General features: G+C 37.9%; 1 protein-coding gene across 1 annotated transcript in view; it reads right to left on the reverse strand.

Moving 5' to 3' along the window:
* Positions 1 to 22,310, reverse strand: part of LOC127625651 (nuclear receptor coactivator 3-like) — a 76,336-nt gene extending 54,026 nt beyond the window's left edge. The window contains exon 1 of the mRNA XM_052100958.1: positions 22,168 to 22,310. The gene's annotated coding sequence lies outside the window, so the exon portion shown is untranslated. The remainder of the gene's footprint in view (positions 1 to 22,167) is intronic.
* Positions 22,311 to 22,683: the final 373 nt, after the last annotated feature.

Here is a 22,683-nt window from a genome sequence, read left to right on the forward strand (position 1 = left end):
AGGAAAAATGCAACAAACAGGTGAGTCACCTCTGCATGGCAGAGAGAGGGGGAGCAAGAATGGGAGTAAAAAAAAAATTATTTGCACACAAGAGTACTATGAAAAATCCTTCATTAATCTATGACAGAGGGGCTTTCAGCAGCCGGACAGAGAAAGGCATGGAGGGAAAGAAAAAGTCTGCAGAAGTGAGAAGAGGCAAACAAAGAAGAACGGGGGATTGTGGGGTAACATGTGCTTGGATGTCTAGCCTCAGTTTTACCCAATGAGATAATGTAGCATTGACTCTTTTACACAGCACTCTGAGGGCAAATGGAAAAAGCAGAGGGTGGGCCAAATTCTCCTCATAAAAAAGCCCATTTAAAGAGCTCCACAGCTTCACTCTGGAAAAACATCCATGGATTTTTAAACCCAGCAGAATGGAAGGGTGCATGGATTCCTTTTCCCAGCTCGCTCTCTCGCTCTCTCTCACACCAAATAAACAGAGCAAGAGTGTAGGCTTCATTCCAAACTGGTTCTGGGCGTTCCTGCGCAGCTCAGGCAGGGTCAAATGTTTACAGTGGTTTTAATTTCACCTTTCCTCAGCCAATAGCAGCACAGCTGCTGAACTATGAACCCAACAAAAGGATTCTACTGGCAGCACAATCGTTGCTCTCTTTCGCTCTCACATCCACCTTGGCTTTTTCTTTTACTACTCCCTTTCTTTCTTATCAATTGTATTCGTTTTGAAATTGGTAAAACAATAGATTTCAAACAACGTTAAAGACTGGATGACTCAGCTGAGTTAATGCTAAAATATTAGTACATAAAAATAAGTGATGTTGAGAGGTTTATTAAGACAAAGAAAAAAAATGTACATGCTATAGTAGAGGTGAAAACTAATTTGACAAGCATCATCCTTGTGGGATTTATAGAAGATATCCATTACTAAGGTTTTAAGAACAAGGCCTCTCAACTGGTTTTGCTTCAGGGGAAAAAAATATTTTATATTGACATTAAGAGACAACTCAACTTGTGCAAATTAAACAAACAATTCATTAAAATCAAACATTGAAAGTTACTGATATTGTCGTAAACTGCATGGGCCAACAATGTGCAAACTTATTGACAATTTGGGTATCTGAATGTCTCCTAAATGTCTGTGGTTTCATATTCCAAGCAGTCAATAGGATAATTAATTTGAATTTTCCGGCAAAATATCGTAGAGTTGGATTGGACGCACCACCTTTGACAATAACCATGAAACATATGGGAAGTACTTTCTCTTTCTTTGAAGTTGATTACTTATTTGGTCGCACCACACCAGTTGAGAACCACTGTTCTTGAATAAATTACTAAAAAGTATCCAAGTTTGCCATCTCGGTTCCTGTAGCTCAACTGGCAGGGCATGGCGCTACCAATGTCAAAAACATGGGTTAGTTCTTTAATCCATCTTTAATACTTTTACCACCAACAAGTGTTTATTAAACAAGCCATTTCAAGACTGTAACTTGAACACCCCTCGTCTGTGTCTCTTTGCCTTAAACAGCTGGTTCTCTAGCTGGTCAAACCAAATGCCGTTTTCTCCATCATCCTCATTCACAAATCAAATTATACAGTTTTCATAGCAAAGGGAGCCAAGTGCCCCTTGCTGACCCCAGCCTGTGACCCATTCTATTCTCAAGGTTCCCTTACCCTCTCCATAACCACATGCTGCCCCTATATGGGCTAAACGCCAGCTCGACGAAGGCTAACACTATTAAAAGCATGTTTAAATGACTTATGAGCAAAGAGACAACGGAGAGGTCGAACGGGCCGAGCACCCAGGGAGCACGAGAGAAAGGCTGAGGGCTAGAGAAAGCTCAGAAGTGGCGCCAATATTGAAGATAAAATCAACTAATTGAGTTTGAACTGCCAATACATTAGATGAAGCCTGAATGGTTCAAAAGGCTCTTCTGAATATTTCAAGGTTACACTCTTAGTCACTTTGGCAGAAAACCGTTGGCTGACTGGAAAGAAACAGCTAGCTATTTAGTAAAAATTAACCAAGCTTCAAACAATGGAAGGTCTAAAACCAGTCAAATCATAACAACTCCACAAAGTATTTCAACATTGATCAAGGACATTATTTCCTTTAATGTAAAAAAAAGGTAACGTTTTCATCATTAAAACATTTTTTTACCCCTGAAGAAATTAACAGCACTTTTGAAAATATGTTTAAAATCGTGTACACTAATGTGAGCTGAAATGATATTATCAGTAGCCTAATAAAAGACGTTTTACTGTATGTGGAGCGATTCACCTCATTGGGGTTGAGATCACATGACCAGTCGAATGCTATTTATTTTACCTGGTTAATACCCTCATTACTAGATACATTTGCTGATGGAATAAAATAATCATTGATATTGCATGATGCTGCATCCATGTTGCTAAGTGTCAATATAGCTTAGTCCAAGGTGACAGTGTCAGTCTAAGCAACATAAAAAAATTACAAAAGTACACCTTTAACAAAGTTGAGAGTTAAGAGAGGATGAAAGTAGCAAAACTTAACGTGTTACTCTAAAAGAATGGTGCATCGTGGAAAATGTGTTACTTTAATATGCACAAGAGAATGGTGTTATACATGGCCAACAATGGCATCATTCCACTCCTAAAAAGAGAGACTGCAATTCTCCATCATATCAGTGCCTTTATTATAACGAAACTTGGAAACTTCCTGCCACAGCATTTTCTAGAGTTCTCTAGAAATGCAAAAGCAAACCAGCAGCTAACTCTCAACACTCTCTAAAGAGCAGAATGAGCAGGGTTAAAGGGCAGTTTCTTTTGTTAGCTTATTCTTTTCTTTAAGATAACCCCTGACCTGCTCTGGGGTCAGCAGTGCTCTCGGCATGGCCGATGGTGTTTGCCTGGGTGCTGAGTGAGAGAACGGTCACTACTCACTGATCCTGAACACTGTTTGGTCAGATGGTGATTGGAGACAAGCACAGGTGATGAGTCAAACTGTCAGGCATCATTGTGAATGTCCTGACTTCTAAATACCGGGCAGAATAATGGGGCTTTTCCACTGCACGGTCCAACTCGATTTTTGGGGGTTTTCCACTGTGGATAGCACCTGGTACATTTTTTTAGTATCACCTCGGTCAAGGTTCCAAGCGAGCGGATACTAAATGTGACGTCAAAACCCTGCAGATCGCAGATTGGTCAGAGAGAATAGTCACTACCAGAGTCACTGGATTTTCGACACAGGAAATCAACCCGCTATTTTTTAAGTTAGCTACAACTATAGCAGTATCATTTGTTCACGCGAATTTCGAATTGTAAAAAGAAATGGCTGTACACAAAACTACGCCGTGGTCAATAAACAAGGTGCAGACATTCCTCTTGTTAGCGACAAAAGAAACGGAAATGTCTTTCAGTAAGTGTCTCAGCTGTTGGCAGTACAGCATGAGACACTGCTACCACCAGACCTACCAACAGTGTAGGGAAAAGTAGTGACTACAGAAAAGTGGAAGTGGTTCGACATATTGTCCACAATGGAGAATGGTGTGTTAACTTTATACACTGCATGACCAGCTACTGGAAGCTTGCTTCTAAAACAATCAGGCCAATTTAACTGTTACACTTGTGTAAAATCACCATGCAACAACTGCTTTATGCAGCAAAATAAGCTAGTAGCTAACCGCTAGCGGTCATGTTATTGTTTTGTGTCGCGTTTAAGATGATGTCATGGCAGTAGAGGCGGCGCAACTATGACGATCAGCCAATAATCCCACCCACGTTGAGGCGGCACTAAACAGCAGTGGAAAAGCAAGCTCAGAAAAGCAATGCGAGTAGAGTCGAACCGTAACGTGCAGTAGGAATGTGCCATAAATAAATCTTTGTGGATCAATTAACTCTGTAGAACAGTTAATACATTTTAATTAATGACAACGCAAACAATAAAAAAAATTAGACAAACATTTTCAGTGTTGAATAGTTGTTTTCTCTCATGTAACGCAACATTAGATCACATTAAACTCTGATCACGCAAGAGCAGCACTACAGCTCGCGCCTGACTGAGGAGAGGAATAATTACACCGCTCACAGTCCAGATGCACTCTAAACCTTCCAAACAGTTTCATCTTATGTAGATCGCAAAGTACAAGGGAATTATACAAAAATACCAAATAAGTAAATACAGAAGCACTCTCATTGAGGAAAGCGGAGCAGGAGCTCTTTAAAAGGAAACACCCCGGTGTTACATCTTAAATGCAGTTACATTTAATGTGTTATAGCTTTATTAAAGTTCAAATAATATGGAAGCAGATCATGTAATTAACTACAAACTCCGAAACTGGCATTTCTCTGTGGTCAGCGCCTCTTCTATGAGTTGCGCGAACGTCCCGATCTAAGGGGGAGAAATTGAAACTGCACCCGGCTGATGCGCGCTCTGTTGTGGGTACGTTCATCCCTCGAGCGCGCACACTTAATGCATCTAGATTATAACGGGATGGCTTGTGACTTATTGAATCATAATATGTCACTGTGCATTTCTTATCGTGAAGAAAATTGGCAATATGCAGCATTATTAATAATAGAGAGTTTGTTTTTTGTGAGTTAAAGATGGATTCAAGTGAACAGAAAGGTGAGAGAGGAAGTCTTCGCCCCATTATACACTGCAACAAAATATGTTTATGATTTGTTTTGGCTTGTTTTCCAATAAAAATATCTAAAACTAATTTAAAACAAATGTACATTTCCTTTATGAACTATACTGCAGAAGAAAAAATTGTTATCTGAGAATGTTGAATATAATATTAAAATTACAATATTTTAACCCTCTGGGGTCTGAGGGTGTTTTGGGCCCTGAAGAAGTGTTGACAATGTGCTTTTTTCAGTTGCTTAATAACATATTAATGACTAAATTCTGATAACACCATATTCAACACAAACTGTGCTACAATAATATGTGAGCAACATGTGTGTACATGTTTGTATTTTTGAGAAAATAACGTTTATGCGTGGTTTTTGAAAAAACAAAGTCCACAAGACTTTTGAGAACTGGATCTTGTAGCCTAGAGTTTTTGCTACACAATGATGTGAAAACCATCCTGATCACTCATTCATACAAAACAATATAGTACTTTTAGTGTTGAAAGCTCATATGTGAGGAGGCGTGAACTATCATGAATATTGATGTGATTCACACCTGAGGACACAAAAGACCCCTCCCCTGGGCCTATCAATGAGGAATGTGACAGAAAGAGAATGAATGTGAGGAGACTTAATGATCAAAATCAAGTTTTAATTTAAAAGAAGTAATCTGACAGTACTTTTTTTTTTTTTTAAATAAAGACTTTACTTAATTTTAGACCTACACTATTGTTTAAAATAAGTCTCTTCTGCTCACCAAGGCTGCATTTATTTGATCCAAAATACAGTAAAAACAGTGATATTTTGAACTTTTTTACAATTTAAAAGAACAGTTTTCTATTTTAATATAATGTAAAATTTTATTTGTGATCAAAGCTGAATTTTCATCATTATTACTGCAGTTTTCAGTGTCACATGATACTTCAAAAATCATTATAATATGCTGATTTTCTAATATGGGCATATTCAAAGTGCATTTTACTCATTTAACCTCAACACATATTTGCAAGCACAAGCTTTGTTGATGATAATGAGGCAGCATAAACACTAGTTAAAATATAATCTAAACATTCATATTATTTTTATATCATATATCGCACAGCATACAATTTAAATGCCTGCTTTAGCCGAAACAGCTTTTAAATGTAACTAAAACTTGCTTATTAGGACATATTTCAATACTCTGAATCCTGGCTGGCAAGTCTGGAAACAGTCCCACTAGTAAAATATGTACATGTTTATATATAATAATAGCATGTCAACTAATGAATACTAAATGACTTACTCGTCCGAAATTGTATCCTCGTCTGGATCAAGTCTCTCTTCAAAACACAAATGTTCATCGGAGTCTTGCTCTTCTTCGGAGGAAAATTTTCTCTTCCTTCCCATCCAGGAGTTTCATCACCTGTGTATCGTTATAAACGCGCAGTAAAATGAATGAATTGTTTACATCAAACCTCTAAACACAGTCGGGGGTGTGCAGCATTTGCCTTGATCGCTTCAGCACATTAGCGTATGAATGGCGCGCTCTACTGGTGGGTGGGATCACATTATCTATAATTAGATGAACCGGTAAAAACTATACATCGCTTTCTTTCATACTGATTACATTGCAGGATAATATTTTTTTTAAATTTGAATTGTTTTTTTTAAAGTAGAAATCTTAAGCTTTCTTTAGACATATGTTTCATGTTTGTGTGATAAGTATTCACAGAGTTTCAGTTCATTTTTGTGACTTGTTTCAGAAATATGCTCATGAACACAGAGACGTCTGATAGCTCACCCTTTTTATTTTCTTTATTTTACAAAAGCACAAGGTTTTGTTGTTATTGTAAGTGTACACAAATAAAAGTAGACCATTTATAGTCTCTAATGATGTCTTACACTTATCTGTATGCCCCAAAATGATGGAGTATTTTAAGTTGTTTCCGCTGTAATGACGAAAATATCCAGCAGGACGCACCAGCGCGTCCGTCAACCCCAGAGGGTTAAAATATATAAAAATCCTTTAAAAAAAATATGCATTCACCTGAGAATCAGCATATAAGATATTTAGACTTGCTTTTAGAGAATCTTGAATATAAGTATATTTTGTCTTAACTGCACTCGTGGAAGTATAACCAAGTAAAAAATACACTTTTATTTAAGATACATTCTCTTATAGCAGTCTTAATATCTTATATGCTGATTCTCAAGTAAAATGTAACTTGTTTTAAGGATTTTTAGACAATTCTAAATGGAAAACAAGACAAAAACACTTGGTAACAATAGTTTTTTATTGCAATCTTTACTGAATTAAACTTAATAAAAAATACGTTTTCCCTTTAATTCAGTGAATGTGATATTTTTAAAAGATGTTTTTGTCCTCTTTATTAGCACGTTTAATACAACCTTTTAAGTCAGGGCACAAGCTGAATAATCGGTTAATCGTTGCAATAATCGCTGAATAATCATTCTAATAATCGTTAGATTAATGGATTATCAAAATAATTGTTAGTTGCAGCCCTATACTGTAATAAAAGTCTAAAGAGTTTAATCAATGGATTATACTAGGTCTGTCGCTATTATTAAAGTTAATGTCACTTTTTCGGTGTTAAAATAACTTACTCCTATCCCAGCTTAATATGCAGAGACAACTATAAGTAAGCCATTCATAGGTTCATTTTCTTAAAAACTGTAAACACTATGTCTCTGTGGCACGTAAATTCCTCTGTTTGTTTTGAAGGACCCGTCTCAAGAGAGACAATAACATTTACTTAACCAATGGCATGAGTTGGGGGCAGGACTATGTCTTTGTTTGACCAATGGCAGAAGGAGGATGTATTCAGAAAGCTGTTTGGAAAACAGTGTTTATTTTTGCAATTCATTTGATGGCGCTTTTGGCACTGAAATTGTGAAAAATATTAAGTGATTGCGATTACTTGATCTCTTATTGAGATTATTAAGATAACCTCACTTCATTTTTCAATCACTACTCAATTTGTCATAGAAACTGACAGGCAAGGACTTCATGCAATTTTTACAAAAGCCAATAGTTGCATCCCTCTTCATACCAAGTATACATCGATCACAACAAGCTCTAATGGGATGTTATCTGTAAAACGTTTATCGTGCAGTTTGTCACCTTAGAGTATATGCTCAAGCCAAAGCACTGAATCAGTCAACACAAAAGACAAATGTCAGTATTTAAAATTAATGTCTTGAAAGCAGTAGATCATCTAACAATGGAATGTGAACCGGTGTTGTTGGCGTCATGGTTTGGGTTCATCATTTGTTTGTATAAACAACAAAGTAGCTCATGCCTATACGTTACATAGTGGCAGAACCTTGGTAGTCTGTGTATACATAATTCAAGTTTAACTAAAATGCATTAATAACAAAACACCTATGCAATCGCAAGCTGCTCTATTAATAGTGCACTGGAAAGATGGACCTCCTAGAGGGTGCCCATCATCTTTTCCACAGAGAGGAGAGCTGGCCTCGTCACCTTGACAACAAACATGAGTGAAGCCATGGCTACAGGCAGACAGACAGCAGAGAAACCAGGATATAATCTGTTTTTTCACAAGGTATTGGAACCCAACCAAAAGTATGAACTATGATTCAAACCAAAAGCCATAAGACCCTTCCATATCCTTTAAGAATAAACATCTAATATCCAAAATATTAATACACACGGTCATCAGCACTGTCAAGTTTGTCTTGTTTGAAATATATATTTTCAGCCATATTAATTAGCCTTTGCCTAGAGTCACGAGTTCGAATCCAGGGCATGTTGAGTGAATCCAGCCAGGTCTCCAAAGCAACCAAATTGGCCTGGTTGCTAGGGAGTGTAGAGTCACATGGGTTAACCTCCTCGTGGTTGCTATAATGTGGTTCTCGCTCTATGTGGGGCATGTGGCGAGTTGTGCGTGGATGCCGCGGAGAATGGTGTGAAGCTTACACATGTGCTATGTCTCTGCGGTAACGCGCACAACAAGCAACGTGATAACATGCGTGGACTGACTATCTCAGACTTGGAGGCAACTGATATTCGTCCTTCACCATCCAGATTGAGGTGATTCACTACCCCACCTCGAGGACTTTTGAGCGCACCGGGAATTTGGCATTCCAAATTGGGGAGAAAAAGGGGAGGGGAAAATAATAGAGTCTCAAATTTAAACTTATGTGCACATTCATATAGTCAATCTAATTAGCAACAATTACATTTTGGTTGACGTGATGGCTCCTCCGATTTAAAAATGACCCCTTTAAACCTTTTCAGATCAAATACATAAATATCATGATATATATATATACACATATATATATATATATAAAATCAAAAGGCAGAAGAGTATCGATATATAATTTGGTTTAGCTATATCACAGAGCCCTTTATTCCAAACCGAGACCAATGTGGATTCTGGTGTCTGGTTAGACTGTTATGCTATTTGATGAGTGACACATGTGTCTCAGGTGTGTGACCAGTCCAACAGCGCACAATGAATGCATTAACAACATCAGTGGCTAATTAAAACATAAATGACATGATTAAAGGGACAACTCATTACCTTCCCCACCTGGTGCAATCTTTCTTCAAGGCTAACGCATAAGGTGCATCTGTTCTACTGCAAAGCATTGACAAAATTCCCACAAAGCTTGTATTCTACCTTTGATTTAATCACTGCAACACTAAAATCCTATTAAGCCCTGTCCCTTCAACATCATCAGATTATCGGCCTCAGACAAAGAGATTACCTACTCTGTGTCACTCCTCGGGAACAAAGAAACTATAGCCTATGGAAATACAACAGGCAAGAAGGGGTGTTTATAATTGGTGGTCACTGCATGCTTTTACAGGTGGAAAAGAGCAGCATGAAAATTCTTTAAAAAATATTTTATGTTCCATGGAAGTAATGGGCAATTCCAATTAAATCTCAAGAAAATCATGGAATAATTAGCATTAGTGCAAATCTGCACTTCTTTTTGAAATGATAATAAATACATTAGATGTCGCTGCGATTCAGTGCTGTATCATGTCCGTAACATTTCATAGGTCAAGTTTACTTCAATTAACAAATATTTAAGCAAGTTGAACCTTTCTGTACAAAGCCAATTTACACCGGTGGCCAAAAGTTGGAATGATGTACAGATTTAGTTGTTTCAGAAGGAAACTGGTGCTTTAATTCACCAAAGTGGCTTTCAACTGATCACAAAGTATAGTCAGGACATTACTGATTTGACACTATTTGAAAAAAGTGATTTTATATCAAATCTAGACAGGCCCCATTTCCAGCAGCCATCACTCCAACACCTTATCCTTGAGTAATCATGCTAAATTGCTAATTTAGTACTAAAAATCACTTGTCATTATTTCAAACACAGTTAAAAGCTATTTGATTCTTTTAAGAAGCTTAACATTGTTTTTGTGTTTTTTTGTTGTTGTTTTTTTTTAGTTTCCATAGTATGCAATAGGCATGTGTTTAGGTCAATATTAGGTCAAAAATGCCAAAAAAGAAATAGCTTTCTCAAGAATCTCATCAGTCAATCATTATTTTGATGAAGGCAATACAATGCTTAAAACTGCCCCAAAAAAACTGAAGATTTCATACAAAGTTCTACACTACAGACAAAGGACAACTGGCTCTACCAAGGACAGAAAGAGATGTGGAAGGTCAGAGGTACAAATAAACAAGAGGATAAGTACATCAGAGTCTCTAGTTTGAGAAGTAGACACCTCACATATCCTCAGCTGACAGCTTAATTTAATTCTACCCGCTCAACACCAGTTTCATGTGCAACAGTAAAGACAAGACTCAGGGGTGCAGACATTATGGGAAGAATTACAAAGGAAAAGCCACTTTTGAAACAGAAAATCAAAAAGAAAAGGTTAGAGTGAGCAAAGAAACACAGATATTGGACAACAGATAACTGGAAAAGAGTGTTATGGATCTTAACCCCTTTGAGCTTTTGTGGGATCAGCTAGACTGTAAGGTGTGTGAGAAGTGCCCGATAAGACATCCACATCTATGGCAAGTGCTACAGGAAGTGTGGGGTGAAATGTCACCAGAGTATCTGGACAAACTGACAGCTAGAATGCCAAGGATCTGCAAATCTGTCAATGCTGCAAGTGGAGTGTTTTCTTTTTTAATGAGAACTCTTTGTAGTTTTAAATTTGAATAGTCATTTTTCACGTTATTAATGTCCTGACTATACATTGTGATCAGTTGAATGCCACTTTGGTGAATAAATGTACAAATGTCTTTCCATAAGAGTAAAATCTGTACATTATTCCAAACCTTTGGCCTCTGCAGGTTTCAAAGCGTTTTGGATGGTTTTTCATATTTATGTAAGTGCCACTTTTACAACCGTTATTTCCAAAATGGAGGGATGTCACATCTGTAATATCTGTTAAATGTGAGAACGACAATGAATACAAATTAAATATCCCATGTTCTTCACATCACATAAAGTCAGGTGACGCATCGCTGTTTACACCTGGTCAATTAAATGCATCTCCTGTGACCGCTTGTGTTCAGATTTCGAAGGGAGGGTCTCTGATTTCATGACATACATCAATCAATATGTCATTGTGTTACTGCATGACAATAAAACACGATAAAGCCAGAAAAGACAACCAAAGCTCAAACAAAATGGCACACTGTTTCTCCCAGATGCAGTTGTAATTTATTCTTAGCACAAACACAACATTTAGTGCAAAAATAGCTGTTGTTTTAGTCTGTGTTTGTTGAGCTTTAAATGTATTCTAATCTGTATATCTGTATGAAGATATCAGATAAACTGAAGAAGATCTGTGAATTTCTTGTGCTTGTGTACGCATTTTCTTTTTAAAAATGTTCTGATCGCATATTTTCTTCCTTTTAAAAGGGTCATAAAATGGAGAAAAAATTGTCCTTGATATTTAGACAAATAACAGGTAACTGTACTATAAAAACATACTGTACATTTTAGAACTCAACACTTTCTCCCCAGTCTAAAGAGCATTTATATTTGTCACACTACATCTCATTTTGGAATCTGTGTGGTCTAAACTTGCTATGATATTATCATTTTCACAGAGTTAACATTCAAACCGACTAACACAGGTATTACCGCTGGTTGGACTGGAGTGGTACTATGGGGTAATTTTTGTTAAGCAATAAACTACACAATAATGATTTCAAACTTTGAACTTTATTTTTATTTAACAAAAAATTGTAATGAATCTGAAAAGTGCTATTAAAATGTGTGTTCAACTTTTTGAATGATGGATTATTGACAGTTGTGAAGGTCAACATCTCTTTGGCAATGAACCTACTTCATCCCTACATTCTCTCCATCATGGGCTACCGGTTGTGTATTTTGTTGTCCGGGCAAATACATCACTTATTGTGGGTTGTTGTGGGTTTAATGTTGGCATTTTATTACCTTCCATCCCAGGACTCAGTTTAGCTGCTTCGGAAGGATAATGACTTGGAATGTGTGGGAATACATTTGTTTTGTTCCCTCTCAGGGCTGGGCGATATGCAAGAAATGTGATCACAATATATTGTGACCACACACACACACACACACACACGTTGTGTTTCCATGTTTTATGGGGACTTTCCATAGACATAATGGTTTTTATACTGTACAAACTTTATATTCTATCCCCTAAACCTAACCCTCACAGAAAACTTTCTGCATTTTTACATTTTCAAAAAACATAATTTAGTATGATTTATAAGCTGTTTTCCTCATGGGGACCGACAAAATGTCCCCACAAGGTCAAACATTTAGGGTTTTACTATCCTTATGGGGACATTTGGTCCCCACAAAGTGATAAACACACACACACACACACACACACACACACACACACACACACACACACACACACACACACACACACACACACACACACACACACACACACACACACACACACACACACACACACACACACACACACACACACACACACACACACACACACACACACACACACACACACACACACACCATTAAAACCAACTTGTGATGCCAAACAGTCTCTAGAATTTACTCTGAATGGTGCCAAAAACAAAAACATCCAGTGAGAGGTAGTTCTGTGGACAGAAACACCTTGATGAGAGAGGTCAACAAAGAATGGCCAGACTGGTTTGAACTGACAAAGTCTACGGTAACTCAGATAACCGCTCTTTACAATTGTGGTGAGAAGAATAGCATCTCAGAATGCTATTTTGAGATGCTGGTTGGCACTGTTTTGGCGGTACGAGGGGGACCTACACAATATTATGCAGGTGATTTTAAAGTTAAGGCTGATCGGTGTATATACCATATATTACTCACATTAAAACTGTTTTGTGAAGGAAAAAAAAATTCTAACATTATCAGTGGACATCAGGGAAGAAAATACTATTATAACAAAATAGCACTGCATGATTTCTTTAAAGCAGCAAATAAGCTGCAAATTTAAAACTTGTTGTAGTGCAGTGGTTAATTGACAGGTGAGGGGTGGTGCTTCGCTGCTGTCCGGGAAGCATTTACACCTCAAATGCGGTGTGGTCACATACATTTTTAACTATTACAGCATGTGGTTTTTGGGATCTAATCACAAAACGTTTTAGACCCCGTTTAGATCTGTATTTAGCGCTGACCACTTGTGATCAGATCACATGAAACCAATCTTAAAGGAGACCTATTATGCCCCTTTTTAAAAGATGTAATATTACATACTTACATATTCAGGAAGTAAAGCAGGAACATGAGCAATTGGTACTGATCCATGCTTGAGAATAATTTTTTTTGAAAATCCTGCTTTATATTGGCACTCATTCACAAAGCAGTCCGGTGTAAAATGATTTGCACAAACATACATACATTTTTTATATTTTGGGGCCCATTTCCTTCAAAAACCAAACTTGTCCACAGCGTCTTCAGTGGCTCTGATGCCGGGAGTACATGAAGACTCTTATGTTCTCTTTTACAGCCAACAACAGAACACTTATGATGCTTACAAAGCTCAGACATTATTCTTCTCACTGTATCTGCTCCAGCGTGGAAATAAATGGCGGACTGTTGTAGATCACTCAGGTGAGGATCTATGATAATAGGGTGGAGTCGTCACAATTCATTTTGACACACTGTTTTTTATTAATGGAAATATAAGAAAGAGGAGTGGGTGGACTTTTAACATTGTAGGGTGGTTGTATACACACTGCCGAATCACATTTATGCACAAACAATATGTAGTAAATTTTAAGTCAATTTTGCATAATAGGTCCCCTTTAATACCAGGTGTCGCAAAGTGTGAAATCTGGTTGCATATGCGAGTGACATTGTAGAGGGTTGCTGCATAGAGTAAAAGATCTAGGAGTAATGTTTAACGTTTGCACATTATAAGGCAATTTACAGATCTTGGAATTTACGAATTTAAAATATTGAGATTTTGAGATTTTTTTTTAAAAGATTGTGATGCATCAGAAAATCTATATATTTTTGCCCAGCCCAATCCTTAACGCAAGTTAATTTCCCGATCTAAACTGGGAGGAAAAAGGTTGTCTAGACTAAAACATTTTTACATCTGGACTCTTTTATACTCATTTTATCTGCATACGTTTAAGGTTATACATTCAAATGGTTTGATATACAGGCAATTAGTCTTCATAGGTGAAGTTAAATTTCATTTTTGCACTGTAAATCTCACATCCATAATGCAAGAATTACCCTCATATGGATTTGGAATGGCAAGAGGGTGAGTAAATGACTCACCCTCTAAAAGTTGGCGTGAATTGCAGCATTAATTCTACAGTTGTGCAGTGGGGCTATAGAGTTCAGAAGTAGGATTCTAGTGCTACAGAGGGGTTTTGTAAGTGTGGAAATCTGACTAACTCTCCACAAACCTTTCGTCAATTTGGGGGGTTGGGATGCTGGCAAAATGAAAACAAGGTGGCTGCTAAGCAGTTGAGAAGTTCATCCAAAGTTGACTTTCTCTCTTTCCATCTACTTCTTTCTTGCCGCCCCCCCCAAATCCCCCTTTAGTCTTGAGTGCTCAAGAACGCATCTGGTAACGTTTACTTCGTGACTTAAAACTTTTCTCTACTATTATACAACAGGGCCCTAAACACAACACAAACACACAGCAAGTCTTGCTAACTTTTTACAATGGTAACAAGACCAGACCAGGGCCTTACCATCCCGTGGGCTTATTCAGGTGAACCCGTTTTACGAGCATTCTTCAGCAGAGAGTAAAAAAGTCAAAAAAGGGGGGGAAATAAAAAGGAGTACACTTTTCACTCTTTCTTGCTCATTAGCCATTTCCCCCCTCTTTCTTGCCTCTTTTCATGGCAATAATAATAAAAGTTCCTGTTATGTTTTGGAAAATAATGACAGATCATGACGAAACCTGGTAACTGGACTGGATAATACAATAGCTTAAAAGCTAAGATGCTAGGAGTAAATAAAAAATGAAACACACAACATGTTCTGCCTCAAGCCCTATCACCATCCAGAGTAAATCTTTATGCACAAAAGGGAAACATGTAAAATCTAAAACTCAGTGTTTGCACCCATTTCCTTAATAAGTTTCACTTTCAAGCACCCACAGTATTGCAGAGAGCTTCCGCATATGTGCATATAGTGTACACGCCATCGCCTTGCTCATCCAGCTCCTCGTCACCACCCGATCGACCTTGAGCCAGTCGTGCAGGAGTGTCGTCATGGCAACACAGCTTTACACAAGCAGCCACAGCTGGATGCAACTTACACATTCCTTTTAAATTCGACTTGTACTATGGGACACTGAAGAGAGCTGTAAAAATTTAGCAAGTGCACACAGTAATGCTCACACACAGATGCCATGCAGAGACTAATAGAGTTAATTATGACTCATATGTTTCCAGTTGATATGCACAGAATTTGAGATCGACTGGTACGTTTAAAGTGCAAAAGGGAGAAAGTTTGACCAACTCGATATTTATAAGCTGAATAAACAAATAGAGAGAAAGAAAAACTGGAAATGCATTCTATGAGGTTCAATATACAAAACAATGCAGTGCATCTGGCATCCATTGACAGAGCTGCCTAAAGGTGTACAGGATTGGAACAGTGAATAAGGCAACAGGAATTAATTTATTGCTCTCTCTAGACTTCATTGAGGAGGACTAACTTTACTTTTCTGCTTGTCTCTTTAGTTAACAGAATGGAAAGTTACAGCAGGGTTATAAGGGCCACAAATTAGCGCAATAAATTTCAGTACAAACTCCTACAAAATCCAAATCCGAATGATTTAATTTTGAAATGTTATGGTTAAGGATCTGGTTCAGTGCAATAAATCATTAATATCCCGTAAATTCCAAGAGCTTAATTTTTTTATTCATTTTGCACACATGAGTTACTGAGATGCGAGTCAACCGCACCACATGACAAAAAAGTTTACAGTGCTAATATTAACTGCCTGCACCAGCACCATCATCCACTCCGAGCAAAAAGCCATCACAAGGAGCAGGTATCAAATTTCAATTAGTGCAAGAATCAAGCTTTTGTTTCAACCCCACTGCCATCATCACAACCACCTTAGAGCAACACTACACACCTCCCACCATTAATCTTACATTTAAAACAAACACAAATACATGATAACTGGAGCATTTTTCCCCCACTGAAAATAACTGTCACCCACAACCACACTGTTTTCCATCTTACTCTCTCACGCCACCAATTCAACTTCTTGAAAACCATCAGAAGACAAACGCTGCCTGACCAATGTAAAATGAGCTAGGACAATCATTAGATAAGTGTGACAAATTAGTCTTTTTTGCCGTTTCAACCCTAGTCACAACCTCCAGCAATCAAGATGGAAATACACACAAACATATCAATGCAAATAACATACAAGACATTCTTAGAGATATTAAGAACAGCAACGGACACTTAAGCCCAGTTCACACTGCGGGCGGCATGTCACTAGATTTTGCGATCTGTGTCGCGCCGCTCTAACATTACTGATGGACTGCACAACTGGCCATAGTAGTGTTTGAAATGCTGTTTACTACTGCCCGACTGATTTATCGGTCGGCCGATATTAGCCTTTCACAGATATATCATATCAGCGTACATGTTTACCGATATGTGCAGATATGAAAACTTTTTTTCAGAACATATATTGCAGAAAACAATGCTTTAGAATTGGTGTCATAATGCTGTATGATCCATGATGTGTCATAATCCAGCAGAGTGCGCTCAGACTCTGTTTACAGAGCTGAGCTGACGGTGGTTCTGCAGACAGTGCGGTGTTAAGCAGTGCGGAGTTAAGTATTGTCTTCATGGTAAGTTGCTAACTAGTTTGTGAAATACATACTGGTAAGTTAATAAACAATGACCCCCCATAATTTTACCTTTTCAATATAATTTTAACCCTGTCCCTGACAACCATGTCACTCGTGTTTATCACATCTGTTAACAGCTATATTTTGTCAGAACATCTTTTTACAGCTCAGCAGACAACGGTGCAGTGGTGGATTGTGTCTGTTGAGTGTTGATTTCATGCTACGTTGTTACCTAGTCGGTGAGACGCAATGCAGGAAAATAAATAAAGTCCATCTTTTGCTTATAGCTTATACAAGCTTATAGCTAACTAGTTAACCATGTAGTTACTTTCATTGCTTGTCAGCTGAGTGGAAGCTAATGTGTAAACATGTATTCACCAAACTGTTTTGTTAAGGAATCGCAGTTTGGAATCCCCTTCATCCGAACAATTCCAGTCGTTTCATTTACAAAATGTAATATTTAAAAGTCTGGTTTTCCACCATTGAAAGTTTCCCCTGAACTTGTAATACTGCTGCCACTGTTTATCTCTTGACTCGGCAGGTGTAAATGCTTCTGATTTTACAACCTGCCCCTAACTGACCAGCAGTATTAAAAGTGTCAGCATTTGACTGATACTAAACAGTACAGTGCTCCTAGGCTGGGCAATAAAACGATATCAATATTTATCTTGATAAAAAAAAAAACTCCATGATATCGATGATGAGCTTTTGAGTAATTTTCGATATTTAGCCTGTGTTCTACATCTAGACATGCGTGTTGCTAAAAACGCTAGCAGTTTGGCTTTCTTATATGTTTCCACTGGCGCGTAGTAAGCGAATGTGAGCGAGTGCTTTCAATTCCTTCCTATGTAAGCAGAGCATCAAGCTTGCGAGGTGGGTTGTAAAATTGACAGCACCGCGGGGCAAGCGGTTCCCTAGCATTGGGAGTGGCTTTATGCAGATTTCTTCTGCGTCTGTGGAAACGCAGTCTCAGACTGTATGAAGTTGCTATTGCCGAGGTGCGTTTTTCCAGAGCACCTTTAGACCATAACATTTTTTCTTTCTAAATTTAGTTTTATTAATCGTCATCCTGCCTTTAATAATAAACAAATAGATTTCTGTTCCAATTTTGTGAAATTATTCAGATTTCATCATCTCTGACAAGGATGAAAGACAAAACAATTACTAGTTTGTAGCCTAGTCTTTCTCACTTTAATGAAAATAGAAAAATGGTCCATTCAGACTTTTACATTTTCAAAAGATTCTCTCTGGAGATACCCCTGAACCCCCATAGTGTATCATTCCTCAGCCACAAGGGCTTCTATGCCCCCATACTTGGATATCTGTATGTAAAGAAATATGAAATTAAATATAATTAAAAAAAAATAATAATTTACACACATATACACACACACACACACACACACACACACACACACACACACTGTTGTTATGATTCAAAATGAACAGATCATCTTATAACATTCATATCCAACTGGACTCCAATATTGTAATATTTTCTAATATTCCCTCAGACACCACTGCATTGGCGGTGTCTGGGCCCCCAACGCAGTTTTGTAAAAACTATTTAGACTGTTTAAGATTTTGTTTTCTCTTTTTTTGGAAATTAAAAAAAAAAGTGAATGTGAAAATATTTTACAAATGTGATTGAATATCGTGATACATATAGATATCGAATGATATGAAAAAGAATATCATGATAATATTTTTTGCCATATTGCCCAGCCCCAAGTACTCCTGTTGTTTACTTTAGCTATTTATTGTATTTTTATTTAAATGGTCAGCAAATGACTGATACTAAACATACTGAACTGATATTTATTTAGGTATAATTTTAATTTATTCTTTATTTAAATGTTAAGCAACTGACTGATACTGAACATACAGTACTGATGTTTATTTAGCCATTTATTGTATTTGTATTTATTTTCTGTGTTTGAACGCTGACTACCACCCCTGGAGTCACGTGTTCAAATCCAGGGCATGCTGAGTGACTTCAGCTAGGTCCCCTAAGCATCCAAATTGGCTTGGTTGCTAGGGAGGGTAGATTAATATGGGGTAACCTCCTCGTGGTCACTATAATGTTGGTTCACATGGTGAGTTGTGGTGGATGCCGTGAAGAATAGCATGAAGCCTCCATACGCCCTATGTATCCGTGGTAACACGCTCAATGGTCCACGTGATAATATGCATGGTCTGACAGTCTCAGATGAGATTTGTCCTCCACCACCCAGATTGAGGCGAATCACTATGCCACCACAAGGACTTAGAGCACATTGGAAATTGGGCACTCCAAATTGGGGAGAAAAAGTAAAAAATAAATAAAAGAAAGAAAAAAGAAAGCAGCCTTCTGAGTACCTTTGCATTGTCATATCAGTGCAAAATCCACATAGAAAAGGTCTGTTTTCATTCCAGCTCAAAAATTAGCTATATCGGCCAACATATTGGTAATCTGTGAATTTTTCCCCTCTAAAATCCCATATCAGTCTGGCTCTACTGTTTACAGATGATACTACCAATAAAAGATATCATAGTAATTTGACAAGGAATCAGTTCTTTTGCCTCTAACAACACACATTCTGCAGTGGAGAGCATTTTATAACCTGCAGCTGTGCTTAATGCATCATATCATTAAACAAGACAAACATTATATCAATATACGACTCAAACTAACTCAGAATGCCGACACGGTTTTCCAAGCATCAATTTATTAGGCCATATCCATGTATGTGGTTACATACAAATAATACTGAACAGTGAAATCGCTCACAGAAACTTTTAACTTTTCCATCTTGCCTGCACTCGAGTCAACTCCAGTATCTCACACTCACCCTCCCAGGAGACGGATGACGTAAGCTCCGCTGTCTTCATTCTCGTTGGTAGTCGCTCGTGAATTTTGCTCGTCATTTGCATAAAGTCTAAATGTTCTTAACTTGTCTTCTCGCTCCCCACGGTGATCTCTGTCGCCAACGGTCACGACAACTCGTTTCGGCGTAAGTCACTATGCTCTCATTGAAAATTAATACGATGGTGTCGCTGTCTGGTGCGATGTCACTGGAGGTGTGAACGGAGCTTAAGGTCAGAGAAATGCAATGAGGATTTCAATCAAAAGTCAGAAGGATCATGGGACATCTTGTGCACAAGCATTTCTTCCTTATTCCTCCCCCCTCAAGTTAATGATTTATAGAGGCCAAGCTAACAAATGGACGAGCACAGAGAATCTATGCATCCTTTAATTCTTAACCCCATCTGCAGTCAAAACGCTCAACAAAAGATTGATTCATAGTTAATGCAGCCTGACGCTCGGCGTGTGAGAGAGAGGGAGCTGCGGAGAAGGGAAGAGATGAAGGGGGAAGAGTGGGGCCCACAGCCTGCGACCAGTGTGAGGAAGAGTTCAGAGGGTCTTTTCCCACACACAGTCAGGGCATCCATGGGTCTCGTTGCGTGTAAGCACCAATACACCGCTGAGACAGAAAGGATGCAAAACACATATTCTTTTCTCATGCATTCAATTGTCTGTCAACACCCACCACTAACAAGGGTGGTGCTGATAATCCAGGAAATACAGAATACTTTAAAAATACACACAGTATAGGAAGTTTGTACATATTGCATTAATCCCTTTGTATATATACCGGAACCTCTTTGAGTTGAACCACAGGACATGATTTAATAAATTTAAAGGTGCCCCTCATGAGGCAAGCCATGTTAGGATCACATGACTAGTCAAATACTACTCGCTTAATCTAAGTAACCACCCTGTTAATGGACAATTTCACTCTTGGATTAAATTAATTATGGCTGACTGTGAACAGTGCATTTCTAGAGTGGCATTGGTAACTGAACACTATGATGTTGCATCCAATCCGCTAGGTGTCAGTGTAGGTCCAAGTTGACATAAACACAGAGTGCACCTTTAATCACATAATTAATAGCAAACAAGTCATTGTGTTTACACACAAGTCTTCCATCACTCTGAGAATGTAATTGACCTAAATCTTGAGACAAAAAAATTATGAACAAAAGAAAAGAAACTATATTTCAAAGCAACACATGTGGACTTGGAACAGGGGAAATAATTGTATTTATATTTTTGCCCATAAATGTGGTTCAGTCATGTTTCTATAAATGGGTCAGTAAACAATTTTTTAAAATGGTGGTAAGTGGCCAAGCTGTAAGATCTTCTAGCTCAAACTGCTGCATCTCAGACTCCACAAAAGGATTTTAATAACTGTATACATTTGCACAGTAAATTATGAGGAACTTCCTCAAACTTTCCACCAGCATTGCAGTGAGCTCAATACCTCCGGCTAATAACATTGCAAGAGCAAAGAATTTGAAGAGTGTTAAAAATAGTGTCTGAAGACTCTGATAAGAATCCTGATGTTCCTACTTGCAGGGTCTACACGGGCCAGTGATGCCCAGCAATGCTGCCTAGACAGGCAGCTCAGTCGAGTTTAAAACACAGCCATAACATTACAGCTAGTTTTCAAGTAAAAAAAAAAAAAAAAACGAAACAAAACATAAAAATACTTAATTAACAACGCTGTTTACCCAAACGTTTCCTAAAAAATTATTACTAAACAGTTGGACGAAATATAAAATATAAGTGTTTGAGACTAATCCTACTCTCTTAGCAGTGTACTTGAACGTCACTAAAGTGATCAACGCTGAATTGAACAATATTCAGATTTCTGCTTGACGATTAAACTATGTCTAGTAGTACCACAAACTTGTAAACAAACTTGCTGCTGATCGACTATTTCAAACAGGTAAAACAACTATCGATTCTTGTAATAAGTGCACATAAACGGATAGCGATAACATGAAAGCAAATAAAGCAAATACAACAAATAACTTAAGATAAAAGTAGAGTTGTAGTTCGTTTGAAAAGCATTCAGATTGGGAGGACGGATCAAGAAAATATTCACAAAATGTTTATCAACTTTGTGAGACAACAGTGTTGTCCTGTGTCTACTCAGTGGCAAAATAGAATTATGAAAGCGTGAGAGAAAATACAAAGAAGCGGATCTCGTTATGAAAACGCTCAACCTGTCAAAGTAAACAAACACGCTGGACAACATTGTCTCTGGTAACAGTGTTACTACGATTATTGTCTCAAAGGCAGAATAACTAGGTGGCAAGATCCACACCGTGGAGAAGAATGTACTAATGAATAACCGGCAGCACGTAACATTGTTTCACGAACACAACAATTACTTAAATGTTACCATTCCGTCTCGAAGTAATACCGGTCACTTACCGGTGTAAATGTATCCAGTGAACCACTCCTGTTTCTTTAAGCTACTTCTACGCATCCGCCATCTTCAGCATTAGCTATGTTTGTTTAAATGGGAAACACTCCCAAAGCTTAAAGAAGCCTGCCTCAACCATGAGAGCAAGGGATTGTGGGCAGTGTAGTTCTTTCATCCAGGCGAGCTCAGCATTGAACGCAGAACTAAAGAAAAAAGAAACTACAAGTACATGAACCCCCGCTAATCGAAAAATAGACATCCAGTAGGAGATGGGCAGTAGTAGCAATATCGTAGAAAAAATATATAGTGCGTTTATTTTTAGCTCATCCTAAGACCACATAGAGAAAGCCGTCACGTATCCCTAATGAGTACGCTGACGTATGACTGTATTTACATTGTTGAGTGTTTTGAATTCGCTCACCAGCGGTCGATTTGTTTGTAGTAACACAGCATTTTATTGTCAATATGTTGCATATTCTGATGTAGTTATATTCAGTTTTCTTAATAACTGTGCATGGTGACAA

Source organism: Xyrauchen texanus, chromosome 32, assembly GCF_025860055.1.
Source record: "Xyrauchen texanus isolate HMW12.3.18 chromosome 32, RBS_HiC_50CHRs, whole genome shotgun sequence".
Lineage (NCBI taxonomy): Eukaryota > Metazoa > Chordata > Actinopteri > Cypriniformes > Catostomidae > Xyrauchen > Xyrauchen texanus.